The 26,219-nt window shown below is 40.6% G+C and overlaps 1 protein-coding gene across 1 annotated transcript in view; it reads right to left on the bottom strand.

The window, feature by feature from the left end:
- GRM4 (glutamate metabotropic receptor 4) overlaps window positions 1-26,219 on the bottom strand; it is a 617,812-nt gene that overhangs the window by 254,762 nt on the left and 336,831 nt on the right. The window lies entirely within an intron of this gene.

The raw sequence follows: 26,219 nt of genomic DNA, 5'->3' as shown, positions 1-26,219 counted from the left end.
GTTGTAGCAAAAACCATGGAAAAATCGCAGCAAAATCTTTCAGGTCGCTATAGTGGAAACCTAGACTTATGCCCTGTACACACGATAGGATTTTCCAATGGAAAATGTGTGATAGGACCTTGTTGTCGGAAACTCCGACTGTGTGTGGGCTCCATCACACATTTTCCATAGGAATTTCCGACACACAAAGTTTGAGAGCTTGCTAGAAAATTTTCCGACAACAAAATCCGTTGTCGGAAATTCCGATCGTGTGTACACAAATCCAATGCACAAAGTGCCACACATGCTCACAAGAAATTAAGAGAGGAAAGCTATTGGCTACTGCCCCGTTTATAGTCCCGACGTACGTGTTTTACGTCACCGCGTTCAGAACGATCGGATTTTCCGACAACTTTGTGTGACCGTGTGTATGCAAGACAAGTTTGAGCCAACATCCGTCGGAAAAAATCCATGGGTTTTGTTGTTGGAATATCCGATCAATGTCCGACCGTGTGTACAGGGCATAATAGTGGGATGCCATCAAAGTTCATGTGCATGAAAAGGCAGGTGTCCCAGTACTTTTAACAATGTAATGTACATTGTTGGTCCAGAGATATTAGAAAATGTATGTAATGCTCTTATTAATTTCAGCAATGATATTAATGGTTGGCGTAAAGTTAGTAAAATAGCTCCAGCATAAAGGATTTATTTGAAATGTATACCTAAATATTCAATATCTTTAATATTTGGGTTATCTTCCATTTAAGTGGCAAGGGCAAATGCTAATACAAATATTATAAATGAAAGTGGACAACCTTGTCTAGTTTCACTGCCAGTTATAATTGATTTTGATAAAAAGCCAGCATATTTTTGTTTCACTGAAGGACAATCATATAAAGATTTAATCTAGGTAATAAAGGTTACTTTAAACCAGGACAAAATATAAATAATCCCAAGATATATGTACCATCAAAAGCATTGTAGAGATCAAGTGATAGAAGAAAGCTCTTTAACTTACAAGAGTTCGTAAGACAATGTATTAAATGGTGTTAGAAGAAAGCACATTATTTCTTTATTATCACAGGTCTGAATTTTTAGAATAAAACCAAACGTGATCACTTAAAAATGATAGCTCTCAAAAAATGTATTAAATCTAGAAGCAGGAATTTAAGCTAAGATTTTTAACACTATGTTTAATAAGACAAATGGGTGAACATTTTTTAATGTGTTTTCTTCTTTACCATGTTTTGGAATCATTGTAATTCAAGCCATTGTTGATTACGATGAGTATCTATTTTTTTTTTTTCAAAGTATTATATATTTGGACAAAGTGTATGTTTAAAGTGTTTTTTTAATACAATTTGAAAAATAAACCCTTTTATGAAAAATACATTATTAAAATCGAAATATTCTATTAATATGACCTGTATCTTTAGGAGGGAATCTTTGATTATATAGTTGGAGCATAGAGTTGGTAAGATTTTTACTCTAGAAATATGCAGTAATTATTGTTGTTTAGTAAATATAAACCTTAACAATTACCTTGATTCAGCTAAATGACCTCTGTGTGCAAGAATAGAAGCTATAATCAAGAGTAGATGCATTAATTTTTTCGAAGTGTCTACTAAATTATAGCCCTTCAATAATTTGTTAAATCTGTTAACTTAGTGAGAATTATAATATGAGGTGGAACAAGTGACAGAATTATCATGGGTAGATTTCCTAGGATTTCTTTTCTTTCCCTTGATCTCAAAAAAGGTTAGAGTCTCCCATTATAATTAGTGTCCCTCTAGTAGGCATGTTAATTGCATGACAAGGACATGAAGAGAAGTTTTATTGTTTATATATTATGAGAAATATGATTTACACCTAGATAAGCCATATTGTTTAAGCAAGAAATTGATTATTCCTATATTTATCTAAAAGTAATATTTAACCTGTTCCTGCCAGCATCACACATATTTTCGGTGGTGGTGACCCTTTTTCTGAGGCACTCCACTGCATGCTGTATATGTGTTTGTGCTGAAAGCATACCCCATAATGCATCCCCGGCACAAAGTCCTAGCTGTCATAGACAGCTCCAGGCCTTGTGCTGATACTTGTATCTTTTTCTCCTAGTCACAGGAGAAGAATGTAAACAAAAAATAATAAGAAAGAAAAATAGCTAGATCAGGGCTTTGTCAAGGCTACTGTCAGGGTCAATGTCAGTGAAAAGGTCAGGGTCCAAGACAAGGTAGGGGACAAAGATGCTGAAAGTAGGATTAAAAAAATGTATTTATGGTCAGCGTCACTATACTGGAACTTTTTTTTTTTTTTAGGTAATGAAAGAAAAGAGCAAAATTAGCACTATTGTTTCTTGGTCCTACTACAGGTACTAACAACAAATAACATACATATATGTGGTATCCCCATGAAAGTCAGGAGAAGAACTTACTTTGATTTTTTTTTCTGTTGGTGAGTCATGGTAAAGGCAAAAATATACAGCTAAAATTTAAAAATTATGATTTTCTTCTTACTATTTTTGGCCAGGTTTCCTTTAATAATTAAAAAAAAAATCAGGAGATATCTATTAACCGCTTAAAGACCAGAAGGATTTGCCCCCTTAATGACCAGGCCATTTTTTGCAATACAGCACTGCGTCACTTTAACTGACAATTGCACAATCATGCAGCGTTGTACCCAAACAAAATTTATGTCCTTTTTTTCCCACAAATAGAGTTTCCTTTTGGTGGTATTTGATCACCTCTGTGGTTTTTATTTTTTACGCTATAAACAAAAATATAAGGACAATTTTGACAAAAAAAAAAACAATATTATTTACTTTTTGCTATAGTAAATATCACAGAAAAAAAGTAAAAAAACAAATTTCTTCAATTTTTTCCTGAAAAAAAACATGGTAAATTTTACTTTGATACACTAAAGATATAGAGATATATATCTCTATATCTTTATATAGATATAAAGATATATATATATATATATATATATATATATATATATATATATATATATATATATATATATAGATATAGATATATCTATATATAGATATATCTATATCTATATATAGATATATCTATATATCTATATATATATACCTACAGTGTATATGTATAGATATAGACCTATATCTATATATAAAACACATGCCAAAGTTGCAAAACTGCATTCAGGTTTGTTTTGGCCTCCACCATGAAGAGGTTAAGGAAGAGGTAAGGTAGAAGAATGTTTGTTTATATTAGGGTTGCACAGATACTAGTATCGGTATCAGTGCCGAGTATTTGCACAAGTATCGGTACTCGTGCAAATGCACGATACCTGAAACCGTTACTTTCAGGCTCGGTTCGTTGAACTGTCAGAGGGTCTCCCCAGTGTTAAAGAAGTCCGGTAATTGGAGCTGTAAAAAAAGAGCAGCCGGCAATGTTTATTAACAACATTGCTCAGCCCTGAAACACTTAAATAAAAAGAAACATTGTTTCTTTTTGTATATTTCTGTTTCTTCATCTGCAGATAAAAGGGATGAACACATTTTCCTCTGTTTAACCCCTTAATAACCCTTAATTTACTCCAATCAGCCTTAATTTACTCCCTATTCTCCTCCATTTAATTATTATTTTCCTGCATTTTTTTCTTTTGTTCACATCGATAAACAATTAAAACTTTTTTTTTTTCGTTTGCTTTGTTATGCCCCGTACACACGGTTGGACTTTGTTTGGACATTCCGACAACAAAATCCTAGGATTTTTTCCAACGGATGTTGGCTCAAACTTGTCTTGCATACACACGGTCACATAAAGTTGTCGAAAAATCCGATCGTTCTAAACGCGGTGACGTAAAACACGTACGTTGGGACTATAAATGGGGCAGTGGCCTATAGCTTTCATCTCTTTATTTATTCTGAGCATGCGTGGCACTTTGTCCGTCGGATTTGTGTACACACGATCGGAATTTCCGACAACGGATTTTGTTGTCGGAAAATTTTATATCCTGCTCTCAAACTTTGTGTGTCGGAAAATCCGATGGAAAATGTGTGATGGAGCCTACACACGGTCAGAATTTCCGACAACAAGGTCCTATCACACATTTTCTGTCGGAAAATCCGACCGTGTGTACGGGGCATTAGTGAATAATTTTTATACATGTATATTAACATATATTTACACATTTCACATTGAAAAAGAGCTACATTTTTAAAAAAATCTATTTATTTCATTTGTAAATAACTTTTCAATGCTTTGTACCATTGCTGACAGCTGAAGTTACAACAAAACAGTTGCGGTAGGTATTGGTAATTGGTATCGGCGAGCAGGGATGAGCTCAGGCGTGTTCGCGTGCTGCATGTGCTGAGCCCGCCAGGAACTCGGCACTGCACAGCGCTAATCACAAGCAGTGAGACATTTCTCGATGTGCGGCTGCAGAGATCGGGAAATGTCTCACTGCTTGTGATTAGCGCAGCGCATTGCAAACTTCCTGGCGGGCTCGGCACGTGCAGCATGCGAAGACGCCGGAGCTCATCCTTAGCGGCGAGTACTAAAAAAAAAGTATCGGTACTTGTACTCACTGTAAAAAAAATTGGTATTGGTGCATCCCTAGTTTATATGATTGTTCATATTTGCATTACTAAACAACCGCAAAAAAGGAAAATAAATAATATAATAATATATAAATATATAATAAATAATAATAAGTGACAACTTAAAAAATGAAGATAAGGTATAAAAACAGTTAGGAAAAAAGTGTACTTTTGATTTGCTGCATGTTCCCTGCAGTTTTTTTAATAAGTGTATGAGGGACATGTTTTATAGCAAAATATTTTGTGGGAAATCTATGAGGGTACACAAATTGTGTAAACATTAGGAAAAATAAAGGAAAATGCATTTTTTCTAATATATTTACTATTCATTCTTAATAAATACGAAGGAATTAAAAATAGATGTGTCCATGCTTCACATTTGTTGGGAATGCCCAAAATTAGGACTTTTTGTAATAAGGTGTTTTCAATTCTACATAAGTTGACGTGGCTCCCTATTGCCCAACAACCCTATATCACACCGCTTAATAATCTCTTGCCTGGGTGGCCACACCCAATGAAATGTTTGGTTTACTTTATCCTACTGGCGGCTAAAATTACTATAGCAGGAGCATGGAAGACACCTTCAGTATCCTTTCGAGGACTAAAACACAAAATCTCTTGGATAATGATTCATGAGAAGGTTGCTAGCATTGTTAATGATCGGCACAGTATGTTTGAACAGACTTGGGAACTGGGGGCAACATACATACATGTTATCCTATCCTCACTACTTGGTTCTGTGTAGTTTCTTGGCTTCTTCTCTATACCTTAGGATTCCTCCCACTTTCAGGATACATCTTTTACCTTAGCTTCTTATTTTCTTTCTTCCTCCTTTTTTCTCTTCTATTCCTCTTGATTCCTTACTTTCGCTATTTTATGACAGCCATTTTAACATTACTAAAGTGAATCTAGTGGTAAATATTATTACTGTTTAATGCCTAAACAGGCCCTCCGAATAGTCCTTTTTGTCCCTTTTTTTTTCTTAGTATAATTGAATATAGTGTGAATGGTTCAGCTGACACATTTTATATGTTCTCTCTGATTTTATGATCCTATGTGTCTAGATCAGGGGTCGGCATCTTTTGAGCATAGTGTGCCGAAAAATGTTTTCAAAAAAATTTAGGGTGCCAGCTGCATAAAAAAAGTCAACTTCACACTCTCAATCATGAAAAAAAATTTGAATAAAGGAAATGCTATAAACAACGAATAATAGTAAGAAATTAATATTGAGCTTTGCACATTCAGATCAGTCCAATTCCTGCACCTTCACACTTCAGATCACCGCAATTCCTGCACCTTCATGCCTCAGATCAACGCAATTCCTGCACCTTCATACCTCAGATCACCGCAATTCCTACATCTTCATACCTCAGATCAGCCCAATTCCTGTACCTTCACACCTCAGATCAGCCCAATTCTTGCACCATTAAACCTCAGATCAGACCCAATTTCAGCACCTTCAGATCTCAAATAAACTCCAATTCCTGCACCATCACACACCAGATCACCCCAATTCCTGCACCTTCACACCTCAGATCACCCCAATCCTGCACCATCAGACCTCAGATCAGTTCCAATTGCTGCACCTTCACATCTCAGGTCAGCCCCAATTCTTGCACCATTAAACCTCAGATCAGACCCAATTTCAGCACCTTCAGATCTCAAATAATCTCAATTTCCTGCACCTTCACACCTCAGATCAGCCCAATTCCTGCACCTTCACACCTTAGATCAGCACCAAGTCTTGCACCATTAAACCTCAGATCAGACCCAATTTCAGCACCTTCAGATCTCAAATAAATTCCAATTCCTGCACCATCACACATCAGATCACCCCAATTCCTGTACCTTCACACCTCAGATCACCCCAATCCTGCACCATCGGACCTTAGATCAGTTCCAATTCCTGCACCTTCACATCTCAGGTCTGCCACAATTCTTGTACCATTAAACCTCAGATCAGACCAAATTTATGCAACCGCAGATCTCAAATAAACTCAATTTCCTGCACCTTCACACCTCAGATCACCCCAATTCCTGCACCTTTACATCTCAAGTCAGTCCCAATTCCGGCATCATCAGACCTCAGATCCAGTGGCGTAGCGTGGGTTGTCAGCGCCCGGGGCAAGGCAAGTAATTTGCGCCCCTAACCTGCGGACAATTCGCACTCCCTGAGTCCCTTCCCTTCCTACAATAATACTGACCTACCTGACCACTAATCTGATTCCTATACTGACCACTACACTATACTACTACACTATACAATACACTGACCTATCTCATTCCTATACTGACCCTTACACTGACCTACCAGATTCCTACATCGACCACTACACTACACACTGACCTACCTAATTCCTATACTGACCACTACACACCCCACCAACCTACCTGATTCCTACATCGACCACTACACTACACACTGAACACTACACTATACAATCCACTACACAATCCACTATACACTGACCACTACACTACACACCACACCAACCTACCCGATTCCTACATCGACCACTACACTACACACTGACCACTACACTATACAATCCACTACACAATCCACTATACACTGACCACTACACTACACACCACACCAACCTACCTGATTCCTATACTGACCACTACAATATACTACTACACTACCCACTACACAATACACTATCCACTGACCACTACACACCACACTGACCACTACACTAAACACCACACACTGACCTACCTGATTCCTATACTGACCACTACACTATACTACTACACAATACACTACACTATCCACTGACCACTACACTACACACCACACACCACTAACCACTACACACTACTAACCACTACACACTGACCACTACACACCACTAACCACTACACACCACTAACCACTACACACTAACCACTACACACTAACCACTACACCATTGACTGACCACCATTAACCACTACACTACACACTGACCACTACACACTGACCACTACACACCACACTGACCACTACACACCACTACACATTGACCACACTACACACTGACCACTACACACTGACCACACTACACTACACACCACACTGACCACTACACACCACACTGACCACTACACACTGACCACTACACTACACACTGACCAGTACACACTGACCACTACACACTGACCACCACTAACCACTACACTATACACTGACCACTACATACTGACCACTACACAACACACTGACCACTACACACCAATACACATTGACCACACTACACTACACACTGACCACTACACACTGACCACACTACACTACACACCACACTGACCACTACACACCACTACACTACACACTGACCACACTACACATTGACCACACTACACACCACACTGACCATTACACTACACACTGACCACACTACACTGACCACTACACTACACACCACACTGACCACTACACACTAACCACTACACACTGACCACTACACTACACACTGACCACACTACACTACACACTGACCACACTACACTACACACTGACCACACACTACACTGACCACTACACACTGACCACTACACACCACTAACCACTGACCACTACACTACACTACACACTGACCACTACACAATACACTATACACTACCCACAGACCACTACTACTCAATACACTACATACTGACTGCTACACAACACTCTACCCACAGACCAATACACTACACACAATACACTATACACTACCCACAACACTATACATTACACTATACACTTAATTTCTGGCTGCTCCCTCTCCCCTGACCATATCTACTCCCCCCCGGCCGAGTGAGTCCCTTACCTTTTTTCTTCCATCTGATCTGTCTCTGCGCCGCCGACTGTCACACTGCCTGCCCCAGCAGGGACATGATGATCAGTGACCCGGGCCGGAGAGGAGGAGGAGAGGAGGAGAAGACAGCGGCCGGAGACTGCCTGCCGCGACAGGGAAATGATTGGTGACCCGGGCCGGAGAGGAGGAGCAGGAGAAGACGGCGGCCACAACGAAGGCCAGCCCCGCTCCGCTCCCCTGCAATTGAGGACAGGCCAGCCCCACCTGCTGCACATGAACCCTTTCGCCCAATCACAGGGCGCCAGGGGCCGGCCTGAGAATTAACATGGCGGCCGGAGTGCGGGGTCACCGAACATAGACTTTAGATGTATGGAGAGAGGGTGACACATACAGGAGCAGGATTTCGCCCCCCCCAATGTTGCGCCCGGGGCCTACGCCCCCCTCGCACCCCCCACGCTACGCCACTGCTCAGATCATCTTGGTCCTGTACCTTCACACCTCAGACCACCCGAATCCTGCACCATCAGACCTCAGATCACCCCAATTCCTGCACATTCACACATCAGATCGTCCCAATTCCTGCACCTTCACACCTCAGATCACCACAATCCTGTACATTCACATCTCAGATTACCCCAGTTCCTGCACCATCAGACCTCAGATAACCTCAATTCCTGCACGTTCACACCTCAGATCAGCCCCAATTCTTGCACCATTAACATGCAGATCAGACCCAACTTCTGCACCTTCAGATCTCAAATGAACTCAAAATCCTGCACCTTCACACCTCAGATCAGCCCCAATTTCTATACCATCACACCTCAAATCACCCCAATTTCTGCATCGTTACACCTCGCATCACCCCAATTCCTACACCCAGTGCCAAGACAACGTAATTTAGTGCCCGGGGCAAAGGAAAATAACAGTGGCATATTGTTTGTAATACATGTAATGTGTGTGACATGTGCTGTGACTGGAAGGAAAAAATGCTGCTGCAGCCCTGTCCGTTTGAGGAGGACTGATTGGCATCTATGTCTGTAGGATGAAGGAGGGGGAGCTGGCCTCTGAAGGTGCATGAAACTAAAAGGTTCAAGGAAGGCTCTGAGTGAGGAATGGGGCTGAAAAACTATTTCAGATGTGTCATGTATGGCTAGCATTGCTGGTGTTTGACAAGCAGTAAGGGGGTAATATTTCACCTCCTCACTCCCTCTTTTAACCCTGAAAATGCTGGCCCACTGCACTGCAACCACGTGAATTGCATGTGGTTGCAAGGCAGTTGGGGCGCAGCCCCATTTGTGATGACATGCCATTTCATTTTTACCATGTGTAAAGCCCTGAGGAGCCCCATCTTCTTGTTCAGGTGGGTGACTGGGGACAGTAAACTGCAACACAACTGCCTGCTTTTACTGCCCCCACCTCATTGTGTGAATGAGCCCTAGGACCCCATTTAAACTTGTGGTTGGGGGGGAAAGGGGTGGTAAATAAAAGGGTGATTGGACCCAGGTTTAACTACCCCTCAAGCTGCAAAGGCAGCCATATGGGAGTATACACATGCTGCTGCCACTATGCTTTGCATCCAGGAAAAATTATCCCACTTGTTGTGATCCGTAGTCAGTACCTGTCACATTTCCACGTACCTTATGGATGAGCCCGGTAATGCAGAGGAAGGCCTCCCTTACGTATCTGACTTGTGGCCCCTGATAGAGTAGACAGGGGACCTGAGAGTACAGAATGGTATGAGTGCCTGGCAGGTAGGTAGTCAGGAGAGTTGCTCCAAAGCTCCTGATGCCACAGGAATGAGGACTGATGGGATGAGATGTCAGCACAGCAAGCTGTAGAGGAGCTGGGTCAGCACAACAATAGTAGAGAAGCTGGGTCAGCACAGCAGGCAGTGCACAGCGTATCAGTCCTGAGAGATTTGGAGCACAGATAGGCACAGGCACATACAGGTTAGAGAAACCGGACAAGTGCAGAGGCAGGTCAGGTACAAGCTTGGTTGGCAACAGGCGGACAGCGAGGTAACAAGAGGAGCAGGCAGGATCAAAGTCAGGGACAAGCCGGGGTCGTGTACAGGCAGCAGGCAGGTATAGTCAAAGGCAAGTCGGATCAGAACACAGGAACAGGATCTCAAAGCAGGTTACAGGTAGCAGGGGTCACAGGAAGCTGCAGATCAGACAGCACTGACTCTGTTTACAAGCCCAGTTTAAATAGGACATCTGGCACCAAAACCCATGCGCACCGGTGCTCACAGACATGCACCGGCAGAAAGATTCCTTCTGTAAGGCATTTCCTGACACATTGTGACCCATTTAAGTGCAGCTGACCTGTGTAATGTGGGTGATAAAATGTGAATTAGAGAAAAAAAATGTGGAATCAGGAAGGGATAAGAGAGTGAAAATCTTATGGGGGGGCGGGTGGAGGGGGTAATAAGGGCTTGTTCATATTGCCCGCACACGAAACCAGAGCAGGTTAGTGTGCGGCCAGATGTCCATTTTAGATGCAGTAAGCTGGCAATAAGGGAGTGGTGTGATTTCACGTGTGATGCACATCACACAGTTCACTTTTCTCAACTTTATTTGATGTGAACAAAATGACACTATTCGTGGCTGCTGTGCAGTGATATGCAGTGCCATCCTGTGCACTGTGATAAAATGTAGCATGGTTGCATTTTATAGCAGCTTACTGCACTGCACCTTTGCTTTACAGCGTAAATAGGGCACATAGAAAACAATTGTATTCTACCTGCCCTAGCAGTAACTGGCAGTCTTCAAGTGTGGAAAAAACGCCAGTCACCATACTAGTGTGAATGAGCCCTCATAGTATGAGTTAGACTCCTTTCACACTGAAGGCACTTTTCAGGCGTTTTAGCGCTAAAAATACCGTATGTAAAGCACCTGAAAACCGCCTCTCAAGCCTCCCCAGTGTGAAAGCCTGGTGCGCTTGCAGGAAGGGAAAAAAAGTCCTGCAAGCAGCATCTTTAGGGCGGTGCAGGAGCGCTGAATACACCGCTCCTCCACCTCCCCCGCCATTGAAATCAATGGGCAACGCTGCCGAAGAACCTGCAAAGCACTTTGGCAGCTGTGCTTTTTGGGTGCTTTCAACCCCATGTTAATCCTTTCTTTGGGGTTAAAAGCGCCCCGCTCCAGCCCACACATCACCGGTAAAGTACAGCTCATTTTAGCTAGTGTGGGGTGGTGTTCAGTGTGAAAGGGGTCTGAAGGGCTGCAGAGAATGTGCTAGGTGCGTGATTTTGATAGGACAGTTGCTGGGATGGAAAGGGTGTCAGCACAGATGGCTGTGTGCATGTGGACACATGTGGAATGCCCAGAGCTGACATCAGAGGCAATCATTTATGTGAGGAGAGCAGAATTATAAACAGAAGAGGGGATAAAGTGAAGGGGAAAACATGCAGGAGGATCAGTGCAAGAACTGACTTATTTACTGCAATGTTGTGGCTGGTAGAGATGTGTACACAGAGAGAGAGAGGGAATGAAGCACTAGTGAAATTAGTCCAGAATAAAATACAGAAACATCTCACAGTGCACACAGTGTGATACTGGCTGTTGCAGCGGTGCTGCTTTTCCGATCTGAGAACTACAACAGTGTGAAGATACACAATGTGCAGATGGAGGTTGTCTTTGTTAACCACTTGTTTACTGGGCAACCAAACCCCCTGTCACGGACATACAATATATACATATATACACGACGGAGTCCGATTAGTACAGTTCAGACTGGATTTCTCATTCACCTCACAAAGAGTATTGTTCCATTGAAAATCCAGGGCCCATAATCAAAAGGCAACAGGCTTGCATTCAGTCCTCTCCAACAGCCTCTGTCCTTGCTAGGTCTGTCACACCCCCCTCCTGCCCAGACCAATTTTCAGCATTTTTAGCGCTGTCACTCTTTGAATGACAATTGCACGGTCATACAACACTGTACCCAAATTAAATTTTTATCATTTTTCCCACAAATAGAGTTTTCTTTTGGTGGTAATTGATCACCTCTGGGTTTTTTATTTTCCGTTAAACAAATTAAAAAACACGGAATTAAAAAAAAAAAATACAAAACCGTTTTATATTTTGTTAATAAATTTTGCAATCAGGTAATTTTTCTCCTTAATTGATGTACGCTGATGAGGCTACACTGATGGGCACTAATAGGCTGCATTGATGGGCACCGATAGGCTGCACTGATGGGCACTGATAAGGCGAGACTGATGGGCACTGATGAGGTGGCACTGGTAGGCACTGATAGGTGGCATTGGTGGGCACTGATAGGCGGCACTGAAGTGCAGAAAAGAAAACGATTACCGATCTTCTGTTTACATCATGTGAACAGCTGTCATTGGCTGACTGCTGATCATGTGGTGGGGGTCGGGATCGACCCCTTACACCGATCTGTGATTACCCAAGTCTCGTCGACTCGGGTTATCACAGCGCGCGCTGCACGCGCCCTTCAGGTGGTCATGGCTAGCGTGCAAAGGGGAGGACGTCTATTAACGGCCTCTCGGCAAATCAGATCCGTGCTGCAGCCAGATCTGGAGGGGTTAGAAAATTCTGTTCTCGCCTGTGAGCAGTGTAGGAAGGAGCAGCTTCTCTACATGTCCTGTAAAGAGGCTGAGTGCAGTCCGAGAATGGGAGGAGGAGCTTACCGACACGGGCACAGCATCCATTGTGCATGGGGGTTCGGATCCAGCCCTGATCAACAACACCACTTCAGTGTTGGCTGAGTACAGGTGTTTTGTCAGATTAGGTGACAGGCAAGCAGAGTGAGGTGGGCAGGAATGGAGGCGGGGGAAATGAGGTAGGGAACAATCAGCCTATGTAGCCAGCCACAGCTATTGACTGGCTTTGCTGTGTGGGAGGGGATGTCCCAGGCGTCCCTCGCGTGCCATTGTAAATGCAGCTGCATGCCATGTCTGGCAAGCGTGCCAGGGGTTGCCTACCCATGGTCTAGATCATGACTGTTGGGCCACTGTTAAAGTTCTTGTATTCTTTTTTCTGTTTTGAAAGCTTGTATCCTGTACTAAGTTGGCTGATATTTTAATGTCAATTTGTTGATGATCTTAACATGGAAATAAAAACCTTTTTAAACGCAAAAACAGATGTGTCCAAATTTGCTACCAAAATAAAGCGCTATTTGTTCGAAGTGAAGTTTAATACTTTAGGGTAGACTACATAACCTAAATGATGCCACCATGGGGTTCTGTCACTTCCAAGCAACACTCAAATGCAGAGCAGTGCCAAAACAAATTGACATGGTGGCTTTTAGCTATTGACAGCTAAAAGGCATTCCCTTCTGGACCCTACCATGGTTCCTTCAAGTGACCAAGGCATACTTATTTAGTATCTTTGTGCATGGAAGAGACCAAGATAAACTTATTTGGTTCAGATGGTGTCAAGCATATGTGGCGGCAACCAGGTGAGGAGTACAAAGACAAGTGTGTCTTGCCTATAGTCAAGCATGGTGGTGGGAGTGTCATAGTCTGGGGCTGCATGAGTGCTGTTGACACTGGGGAGCTACAGTTCATTGAGGGAACCGTGAATGCCAACATGTACTGTGACATACTGAAGCCAAGCACGATCCCCCTCCCTTCGGAGACTGGCCTGAAGGGCAGTATTCTAACATGATAATGACCCCAAACACACCTCCAAGACGACCGCTGCCTTGCTAAAGAATCTGAGGATAAGGGTGATGGACTGGCCAAAATGTCTCCAGACCTAAACCCTATTGAGCATCTGTGGAGCAGGTGGAGGAGTGCAAGGTCTCTAACATCCACCAGCTCCATGATGTCGTCATGTGGAAGAGGACTCCAGTGGCAACCTGTAAAGCTCTGGTGAACTCCATGCCCAAGAGGGTTAATGCAGTGCTGCAAAATAATGGTGGACACACAAAATATTGACACTTTGGGCCCAATGTGGAGATTTTCATTTTCAATTTGCACTCACTTTTGTTGCCAGCGGTTTAGACATTAATGGCTGTGTGTTGATTTATTTTTAGGGGACAGCAAATGAACACTGTTATACAAGCTGTATACTCACTACTTTACATTGCAGCAAAGTGTCATTTCTTCAGTGTTGTCACATGAAAAGATATAATAAAATATTTACAAAAATGTGAGGGGTGTACTCACTTTTGTGAGATACTGTATATATTATTATTATTATTATTATTATTATACAGGATTTATATAGCGCCGACAGTTTATGCAGCGCTTTACAACATTAGGGCAGACAATACAAGTACAATACAATTCAATACAGGAGGAATCAGAGGGCCCTGCTCGTTAGAGCTTACAATCTACAGCGTGTGTGTGTGTGTGTGTATATATATATATATATATATATATATATATATATATATATATATATATATATATATATATAGTGTGTATATATCTATATATATGCAAGGAAAATGAAAAAAAATGAGGCAAACAACAGTACCTTTTGGACAATTTTCTAATCCAACCATTCCAATATGTATGGTGTCACATTCTCTATTTCAATATACAGTTTCAGTTCACCTTTCAGTGTCACTCTCAAATATTTTACTATACTCACAGTTTTGTCCCATCCCTTCTGGTCCTTCCTTCATCTCTAGTCATGTGATCCTTCTTTTACCAATTACATGCTCATGGGGAAACAAATGCTCCTTCTTGTAGAGAATTCACCTTGACATTTTTAGGTAAAAGGATAATTGCTCTCACAATGTTTATACTTCTACTACATTGTAGACAGAGCTAATATATACAGTGTAATCTATAATAAAAATCTTACACACTTATAAAAATGTATGATATTTCATAAAGTAATACTAATACTTAATTTCAATGTATACACATACACACAATGTCAGTGTTCCATATACCAAAATATGTTTAACTTAGATCCAAAAAAAGTCCAATATGTTGTGAGGGGTGCCACTACTACTATGTTACTGCAAATCAAACCAGTAGTCCATAAAATCCAAATATTTTTTCTGATATGTATTACAGGGTGATTCTACATGCACCGATGTGATCACTTTCAAACCACCACCATTCACTCTTCATACTCTCCTTAATTTTGGACCTTATAGGTCTCAATGCCCTTTCGCTTTAAACCCCCAACTCCTTATTCCTGATAGATATCTCCAAGGCTATCTCTAATACCAGGTAAGTCCAGCAAGCTCTCCACCGAAACAATTACTCAAAATGAATAGAAATTGCACAGTGTTTAACACTTTAAAAACCCTTAATTATTTATTAAAAAACATCATGAAATGCACTCACAATGTTGGTGCATTAATCCACAGTAGTGCACCACCTTAAAAACGACTGTATTACGTATATACTGTAGGTACATGCCCCTTTTCAAGGGGAAGATCACAGCATCACCCAATTGTAGTGTCCAGGTCACTCCTTCATGGTGGTGTGATGACATCACTAAGTCCCGCCCTGATGCATTTCATCACTTTCTGTGACTTCTTTCAAAGGAACCAGGGCCCTGCCACCTATCTGCTATATACTGTATAGGGGTCTCTTTTGGAGCCAATTGACTGGATCGTGGCCATTTTGTCGACTACCTCCACCATCTTGTGTGTTACGAAATGATGGGGGTAGGACTGAATTTATCTCACACCAATAATTAGCTCTCCGTTGCCATTTTTTTTATAAACAATTGAATATACTTGCGCCCGCCATTTTATCGGTGGCTTATGATGTGTGTTGTGCAGAGAATTTCACTTTATATTTTTTAAACAGTGTAATGGTGACAACAAAATATGGTATAGCCTACTATTCACCTAGTGCTAGTTCCTGCACAGGTGCATTATTGTGCATGATGCTGCAGAGATACACCTGTGTACAAAACTACACTGCTATCAGACATGATCAAATAGTGGCTTCCAATAATGGATGGAAGCCTAAGTCATGACAGTCCTAGGCTTTAAAATGGTCGACTTCTTCAATGTGATCCCTTACAAATCCACCATTCAGTGTAATAAATTAAAGTAAACACTAAACACCAAGTTAATGTTAAGGAATGTTAAGGTGAAGGTTGGAGGGTTGACTTTGTTTTGTTTCTAAAAGTGTAAATCTTAGTTTTGAGCATGTCAAGACACCACATTAAAGAAATGTTCTTGATGTACTAACAAGCAGTATCCAACTCTCCTAAGACAAATGTAATTTCATGCATCACATGTAAGGATCATTACAAGTGCTATTGTAAAAACCATGGTGGGTCACTGTCTTCATTGTTCCAGGGTAATGTAATGTTACTTACATGCAATGTTGGAAGAAATGTTCTTGACCTACTATCAAGAAGTATCCAACTCTAAAACAAATTATCATCTAAAGCATCACATGTAAGCATGTGATAATGGAAATACCATGATAGTCATAAATACCTGTAATATATAAAATAAATAAAAATAGTCCACCACCTTGATTGTTACAGGATATTATCTACTTTAGTAAAGGGTCAGACTATTAAAACATATTGTTTATAGCTGGAGTCTAGGGAGGCTGAATTGATTACTATGTACATACCATTTGAGGACTCCACTATTGAGATCAACGTGCCATAGTTCCAAATGCATTCCTGCCCAATTTTGGGTGTTCCAACTAACCTTGGGTTATTTACACATTTCAGACAATATTAAATACATTTAATAAATCCAGGAGGAATAGAAGAACTTAAAGTGGGCACTAAACCCACAACAGTAAAATCAGGGTGTATATGCAATAAAGCATGCTTGTTATACTCAGTGTAAACTAAGGGGTCAATCCTCTGGATTGTGTATAAGGGCGGTGAGATCCTGTCTCTCTAATCCTCCTCTTCTTTAACTGACTCCAACCCATCTCCTGATTGAACAGAGCATTAGGGGATAAGCTGCACATGCTCAGTTTGATGTGTATTGCTAGAAAGTTTTTTTTCTTTGAAGAGTGCATGTGATCAGCACAGGGCCAATCAGCACTGTCCAGACAGAAGGTCATGGGAAAATGAAACCTCTTCCTACGAGCTTTAACCACCCACTGCTGAAAGCCACGGACACTGCTAGAAGACACTGCTGATGAAAAAAGTTATTTAGCAGTTTATATTTACTAAAATGATTGCATTACCATGCTCTGTGTACTGTGGGAGACCAGATATAGTGAATGCTGGATCCTGGGTTTGGTAACACTTCAACTTATAATGGTTGTGCACATCTGGTATCTCAAGTGCTGTACCCCAGAGATAAAAAAGTGAATATATAGGCTAGACTGATATTTTAGGTTGGCCTTTTATAAAAGGTTATGATGGCAAAATGAAGTTGATGAATCATTCAGCTGTCTTCTTGCAAATGACTGGCTTAAATATTTCAGGATGTTGAGTGTCTGTCTTAAAAATGAATTATGTAATACTCTGAGATGAGTTTTTCCAAAAGGCAAAACTACTCTCAAAATGCTTTCGCCATTAACAAAACTACTAGCTTAAGGTAAGGAGGGAGGAATAGATAACATAATTTTGTTCTGATGATACTAAGTGTGGCTGTTCTAAATTTATTGCATGTAACCCTGGTTAGAACACCCATAGGAGACGCACATAAGGGCACAGACAATGATCTTATGAGATATAACATAAATGTTACATTTTGTAATTAAAATTGGCCTTTTTCTGGCCAATTCTCAATAAGAGCACAAGGGTGAAGGCTATTATCAGTACACCAGAAGGCAACATAAATTATCTGGCTTATTTATTAAGGCATTGGGAACAGCAGTGATGATGTGCGAATTGCAGTAGAGGACTTCAATCAAATTTAATCAGTTTAGTGCAGTAAAAACATTAAATATTATAGCTGTTTGGTTGCCCTTTGGGTTATTAAACATTTCTCAATGCTTCCGAATACACTTGTGCCAATCAATTAGTCTGGCACACCAAAAAGATACGTATCGCTGTATTTTCTGAGAACTTAGGTTACTTCCCTATAGCCACCAAAAGCAATATTTTTTGTGCATATGTGAGTCTAATTGTTGATTGGGAATAAAAAACTTTAGATCTTAGTAAGAACTTAGTTGAGCCATAAGGACAAAAGTTAAAGAACTTAACTATGTAAACTGTGCAAAAAAAGTCAAGCAAAGGGCAAATGGCTAGTATTGCCTGTGGTCTCCCTGCAGCAGATCATTCCCCATCGTTGACTTTCCATGCCTTGTTTTGCACTGTGTGTCTCTAACTGGAGTTGGTTATCTTGGTAGAGGCAGGGTTTTGCTTCAGAGCCTCGAGCTAGGAGAACAGTGAGTAGCACAGCAATGACTTCACCAAATTTTGTTCCAAATTTTGTTCCAAATTTCCTAACGCTAGCCTTAGATTTTACACTGAAGGCTTTAGGGTTTTGGCACAGGAATGCCAAGAAGTGCTTTTTTTCAGGAGAACTTCAAGACAAAATGTAAATCGTTCAGGGTACTGCTTAGGCACAATTAACATTTCTAAATGTTCCCTATAACATAGCAAATCCTCACTTTTTGAGTTCAGTTCTACTTTAAGAAGGATGGCTGCTCATTCATATATTTGCAATGATATAGCATATACAATAACTGTAATAATTGGGCACTGCAGGAGCTAAACGTACCAATAAGGAGCCTGGAAGTGCCCATAAATACTGATAGAAAATGTAGAGGTGCTGGAAAAACTTTGTGACCAGTGAAACCATTGTTTCCACTTCTCCATAAAACAGATAATGATTCCTTCAACTTCAAATCTCATCCATTTATGAGGTTTGTCATTCTGGTGCAATGGCTTCAGTACTTTCTCAGTCACTGGGGTGGAGTATGCAGCTCAGGAATTCTGGCTTTCTGGATCTGCATGCTTGCTCCATTACAGCGATAATAAAGAAAGTAAGTTCCAGCACATTTGAGATGGAGGTCAGTAATGATATCTTCCTCATTATACTCGGTACAGGTTTCCTTAAAGGTTTTTCAGCAGCTTTTTAAAACGGACAATAATAAAAACTTAACTATAGCATCGTACATGTCTTAGATGATTTAGTAGCTGAAGGTAAAAGCAGAAAAGTTTCTCTTCTTAATTTGGTACTAAAGAGTATAGGCTATGGAATAAAAAAAGATTTTTTTACAATCAGTTTCCATAGCAGATGTTTGCCTATATAACGTTACCATTTAACACTTTTGTGCACTGTTATTTACAAAAATAATTTCGCAATGGTACCCTACCTCATATATTATTTAACTCCTAGTTTCATTGATGAGGTTAGTATTTATGTTCCTTCATGCTGCGTGATTACTCAGAAAGTCACTGAAAGGTACAGACTAAGATGAAATATACGGCCATTTAATCAATGTCAACTAACTAGAATCTGATGACACAGCTACGATGTTGTATTTTTGTTAAATGTGTTATACTGAAAATTTGGAAAGTTTTTTTAGTTTACACATAGATGTGTATAATTATGCTACAAAACTAATTGAAAATAATTTATCTTTTCTTTTAATTAAAAATACTCATAAATTTGAAAACTTGAGCTCCTACTTTTATGGCGGAATGTTGGTAGCAGAACTTTGTTCAAAATTGTTGTTAAAAATAATATATAATAGTTTTGTACATATTTACTTGTTTATCAAAGTTACAATTAAAAGAAATATATTTAAAATATATATATATATATTTTTTTTTTAGTCTAGGAAATATGAATATTTACATATTGATGTTGTGTAGTGCGTTAATATTATTTTCACAATGATTCCTTCTCAGGTGTGATAATAGTTGCATAATGTACAGAACTCTAATGAGTGATCAGAGCAGTGGCTCATCCCTTATGATTAATGCTGGCCATACACAACTCAGATTTCAAGTTGTGGGTGGCCCTATTGGCACCATCTGACTCAACAAATCTTGATTTGAAAATAGAAGTAGGTGGATAATTCTCTGCTGGACAGTGACTGCATCCGATCAGGTGCAGTCACTGTACAGCTATTCTGACAGTCACAAGAGCAGCAACTGTCAGAATACAATAGCCACCAGGGGGGGTTCCTCCATCCACACTGTTTAGCATAGATGGGGGAATCTATTTATTTATCTTATTCAGCCCACATGGCTGGTCGATGCCATTATGGGCAGTTATTCAAAACACTGCATTTCAAGTCATTTCTGCAATGGGGGGCAAAACCGCCTTCTGTGGTCAAGGGCGTATGTACTTTTTCCACAGCACATTACATATATTGATATTTTCGTTGAATAAATGAACAGGTCAATTTTCCTTCAGATGTTTTTTTTCAAGAGTATCACTTTTATCTGTAGGCAGTGTTTGAATTAATATCTGTTTTATTTTTTATATATACTGTATATACAATATCTCACAAAAGTGAGTACACCCCTCACATTTTTTAGATATTTTATTATATCTTTTCATGTGACAACACTGAAGAAATTACACTTTGCTAGAATATAAAGTAGTGAGTGTACAGCTTGTATAACAGTGTAAATTTGCTGTCCCCTCAAAATAACTCAACACATAGCCATTAATGTCTAAACCACTGGCAACAAAAATGAGTACACCCCTAAGTAAAAATGTCCAAATTGAGCCCAATTGGCCATTTTCCCTCCCCGGTGTCAGGTGACTTGTTAGAATTGCAAGTTCTCAGATGTGAATGAGGAGCAGGTGTGTTAAATTTGGTGTTATCGCTCTTACTCTCCCATACTGGTCACTGAAAGTTCAACATGGTACCTCATGGCAAAGCACTCTCTGAGGATCTGAAAAATAGAATTGTTGCTCTACAAGAACATGGCCTAAGCTATAAGAAGATTGTCAAGACCCTGAAACTGAGCTTCAGTGTGGTGGCCAAGACCATATAGTGATTTAACATGACAGGTTCCACTAAGAACTGGCCTCGCCATGGTCGTCCAAAGAAGTTGAGTGCACATGCTCAGAGTCGCATCCAGAGGTTGCCTTTGGGAAATAGAAGTATGAGTGCTGCCAGCATTGCTGCAGAGGTTGAAGGGGTGGGGGTCAGCCTGTCAGTGTTTACACCATATGTCGCACACTGCATCAAATTGGTCTGCATGGCTGTTGTCCCAGAAGGAAGCCTCTTCTAAAGATGATGCACCATCCACCAGCTCCATGATGTTATCATGGAGGAGTTGAAGAGGACTCCAGTAGCAACCTGTGAAGCTCTGGTGAACTCCATGCCCAAGAGGGTTAAGGCAGTGATGGAAAATAACGGTGGCCACACAAAATTTCACACTTTGGGCCCAATTTGGACATTTTCACTTAGGGGTATACTCACTTTTGTTGCAAGCAGTTTATACATTAATGGCTGTGTGTTGAGGTCACTTAAAAAGATATAATAAAATATTTACAAAAATGTAAGGGGTATACTCACTTTTGTGAGATACTGTGTGTACATATATTATATATACACAGTATATATAAAAAATAGATTAGATATTCATTCAAACAGTGCCTACAGATAAAAGCAATACTCTTGGGGGAAAAAAAATACATATACGCACACGCACAGTTTATATATTTTTTAAATAATCCATTCATGTATTCTCAAAAAATTTAATTTTTTTTAATGCAGATAGGATAAATACCCCAATCTGGTAATTACAGATTTCTGTAATCCACTTCTTAGCAGCACTGAGAAGGAGGACCATTAGTATGAGCTAACCAGGGCCATATTGGTGCAACAGTGCTAGTCTAAAGCTGGGTATACACACAGATTAATTTAATTTTCCCCTGTCTATACAACACAGATGGAGGAATCTCCTGCTGCAGATATTGTATTCTAGCCAGCACTAGCATCTGTCGGAACAACAGCGCCATCTGTTTAGATGCAGCTGCTATTTGGCTTACAATTTTTTAGCTGGCTGCTTCTATTTTTTGAATCTGAGGATGTTGGGCAGGAGGTGGCCTGCAGGGCCACCCATGTAATGAATTTCGTCTGGTTCCTCAGAAACCAGCCAAAATTAATATAGTAATATAGTAATGAGATGCGGCTCCTTCACTGTCCATTCAGCAGGCTGAGGGTGTAAAAATAATAAAAGAATTATAACATAAGGAGCATTTTTCCCTACAGTCATATGTCACTAATGTGAGTACCATTACCATGATTTTAAGAGGAGATGGTCATGGGAATGTGCATGTGGAGGACAGGGCAGCTATAAAACTACAGTAGAATATACTGTATATGCAGGGCATTATATTGAGTTCCCAAAATTATGATTTTTTTTTGTCTGGAGTTCAGCTTTAGCATACTTAGTCACACACATATATGGACAAGTACAGATGTTTAGCTGTCCTCATTATCTTTCAGGTGCTGATGGGGAAAATCCAATCACATTATAACTAAACATTTGCATATATGTGGTCTTTGTCATTTCAGTCCTTCAACACTATTGGTTAGGCAGGGTGGTCAATAAAAACACATTTTAAGTTAAATCATTTTGTGTTTTGTATTATTCAACTGTTTCACAAGTTAGTATTGACTACATAAACTGTTTTGCATAAATCATTTTGGTGTGAAACTCTATTCTTTTATATAGCTTTTAATTTTTATTGTCATGCTCAATTGTTTGAGGCAGGACTAGGAGACTACAACAAGAATTTATTATAAATGATCTATACCAAGGTCAAGTAAAGGATTTTGTCAGGTGGTTTTTGGTATGACCCTCACTAAATTATCTATAATGGCTGTTAAGGCAAGCCATAAATGTTAAAATAAAATTCCAGTTTTGTTAAAAGTCAATGCTCTCCAGGTCAATGACAAGAATGTAGGCAAGCTTTATTGCAGATTCTAACATGCTTCTGTCCTTTGCATAATGAGGTCATACCTGCATGTATGAGTTCTAAGTGTATGAGTTGTATGCAGGAGTGTCTGCCTGCTATAAAACACAATCAGTCCCATTGTTACATAGTTATATACTGTAGTCTGATTGAAAAAAAAGACACGAGCCCATCCAGTTTAACCCACAGAGAAAAAACACACACACACATAAAGAAAGCCTCCATATGCACAATCCTATACCCATAAGTGATCCAGAGGAAGGCAAAAAAACACCCCATTAAAGCATGATCCAATTTTCTCCAGTAAAAAAAACAAAAAAAAACCCCTTCCTGGTCCCCCAAGAGGCAATCAGATATTCCCTGGATCAACTTTATCTATAAATATTAGTATCCATGCATTTAGGAAAACATCCAGCTCTTCTTTAAAGCAATCTACTGAGATGACCAGAGCCAACTCTTGAGGGATTCTATTGCACATTTTTATAGTTCTTACTGTGAAAAAAAGCTTCTTCCAGATGTAAAGTCTACACATTTGGAAAAATCCGTTTGTAAATGGATAGAAAACTGTCTAAGGCTGGATTCACACCTATGCATTTTTAGTGCTTTTTGCATTTTGCAGATTTGCACTACAGACATGTTCCATAGGAAACCATGGTAAATGGACTGTAGTGCAAATCTGCAAAATGCAAAAAGCACTAAAAATGTATAGGTGTGAATCCAGCCTAAAAGACCGAATTAAGAGAGTAGTGGTTAATGATTCGTACGCTGAATGGTCTAGGGCAGCGATGGCAAATCCTTGGCATGCGTGCCACAGCTGGCACGCAGAGACCTCTCTGTGGGCATGTGAGCTATACTCGGAAGAAGAGCGTACACTGACCGGCCATAGAACTATGTAGCGGATGCTAGCCACTGCCCACGCTCTCTAATCCCCCCCCACACAGCAAACACATACAGCAGCTGCAGGAGTGAGAAGTGCAGTGGCGCTGTGACAAGGGAAGAAGTGAGCGTGGACTGTCAGTGTATTTCCCCCACTCACCCCCCCCTTCTTCTGTCAAGCAGCATGGGACAGGGACAGAGTGGCATTAGCAGGGATTGCCACCCACTCTGATTCTTCCTGCCTCCCCATTGGCTGCAGCCAGGGACCATTGAGGAGCCAGAACAAGTGCACCATGGGACATGTAGTCCCGGAAGAATATGGCTGAGGTAGAAGCAAGAGGAAGGGTGAGAGGAGTGTGGAGACAAGGGTGAGAGGAGTGTGGAGACAAGAGTGAGAGGAGGCTGAGGTGGTTTCCGAAGGAATAGAGAGAGCCCAAGCCACGACAGCCCCTGAAGTTGAACCAGCCAGTCAGGAGCGAAAGGATGGTGCTCAAAGAATACGATCGTGAGTGAGGAGGATGATCACAGGCACCAACAAAAGGAGAAGCTGCTGCCAGGCACACTGACACTTGAAGCTGAAGCCAGGTGAGTGCTGAACCGACTGCAATTCCCCATGAGATGGGTGATCATCAACAGTGTTGGCACTTTGAAATAAATAAGTTGGTTTTGTGTTGCAGCGTGGGCACTTGGGCTCAAAGGTTTGCCATCACAGGGTTATCTAGTCTAGGGTATATTGTCTAAGGTTATCAGTGGTGTACCCCAAGGTTCCAAGGACCCTTACTTTTTAATATATTTATAAGTGATAGAGGGTCTGGGAATAAAAGTACCATTTCAGTCTTTGCAGATGAAACCAAGCTAGTAGTGGAATAACATCTTTACGGAGGAGGAGATTAAAAGAGATTAAGGGGGGATATGCTCTCCATTTATAATTACCTAAGTGCTCCATATAGTGAACTTGGTGTGGACCCAGATAGCAAGCAATTGAGCTGCAAATGTGAAAATAACTTGCTAAGCTATTGCTAGATTTGCCAGGCTTCAAAAGTTTGTTGCACAATTGCAGCAAGTCCGCATTGCAAGACTCCAGATCAACATTCTTTGAAAACAAGTCTGCTGCAAGTTCTGGTTCAGTTATGTTGTGCAATAGTCATCCCACCACAGGGGTCACTGTGGCTGAATTTTAATGCTGTAGACATGCAGAGCTCTTTCTGTATACTCACCACTGCAATTTTGCTCTTGCTAGAGACTTGCCATGCAAATTTGCTTCAAATTGGAAAAGTGTCAACTAGAACTTGTGCTCCAAGTGCTCTGCAAGTGTACAACTTACCAGCGAAAATGTGCAGCAAGTTAACAGACTTATGCCGCATACACACGATCGCACATTCCGACAACAAAATCCATGTTTTTTTTCAGACGGATGTTGGCTTACTTGTCTTGCATACACACGGTTACACAAATCTTGTCGGAAATTCCAAACGCGAAGAACGTGGTGACGTACAACATGTTCAACGGGCCGAGAAAAATGAAGTTCAATAGACAGTATGGCTCTTCTGCTTGATTCCGAGCATGCGTGGAACAATAAGCTCCCATCGAACATTTCCCATCGCAAAATCCGACCGTGTGTACGCGGCATTACAATTCAACACTGCCACAAATTTGTGACAAGTTATCCTTGCTATCTGGCAAGTTATTCACTTTAAAGTCATCACAGAAGACAAGAGGGTACTCTTTACACCTAGAGGAAAAGAGATTTAATCCCCAAATACGGAAAGGTTTATTCATAGTAAGAGCTGTGGAAATGTGGAATAGACTCCCTCAAAAGTTGGTTCTGGCCAGCTCAGTATTTTTATTTTATTTATTTATTTCAGTTACTTATATAGCGCCGTCAATTTACGCAGTGCTTTACATATACATTGTACATTCACATCAGTCCCTGCCCTCAAGGAGCTTACAATCTAAGGTCCCTTACTCACATTCATACATACTAGGGACAATTTAGACAGGATCCAATTAACCTACCAGCATGTCTTTGGAGTGTGGGAGGAAACCGAAGTACCCGGGGGGAAACCCACGCAGGCACAGGGAAAACATGCAAACTCCAGGCAGGTAGTGTCGTGGTTGGGATTCGAAACAGTGACCCTTCTTACTGCTAGGCGAAAGTGCTACCCACTACGCCAGTGTAGTAGGATGCTTTAAAAAAGGCCTGGATTATTTCCTAAATGTACATAATATAACTGGATACTACC

This window comes from Aquarana catesbeiana, linkage group LG02 (genome assembly GCF_042186555.1).
Source record: "Aquarana catesbeiana isolate 2022-GZ linkage group LG02, ASM4218655v1, whole genome shotgun sequence".
NCBI classification, from domain to species: Eukaryota; Metazoa; Chordata; class Amphibia; order Anura; family Ranidae; genus Aquarana; species Aquarana catesbeiana.
Note: the sequence above shows the minus strand (reverse complement) of the source record. Positions and strands in the feature narration are given on the sequence as shown.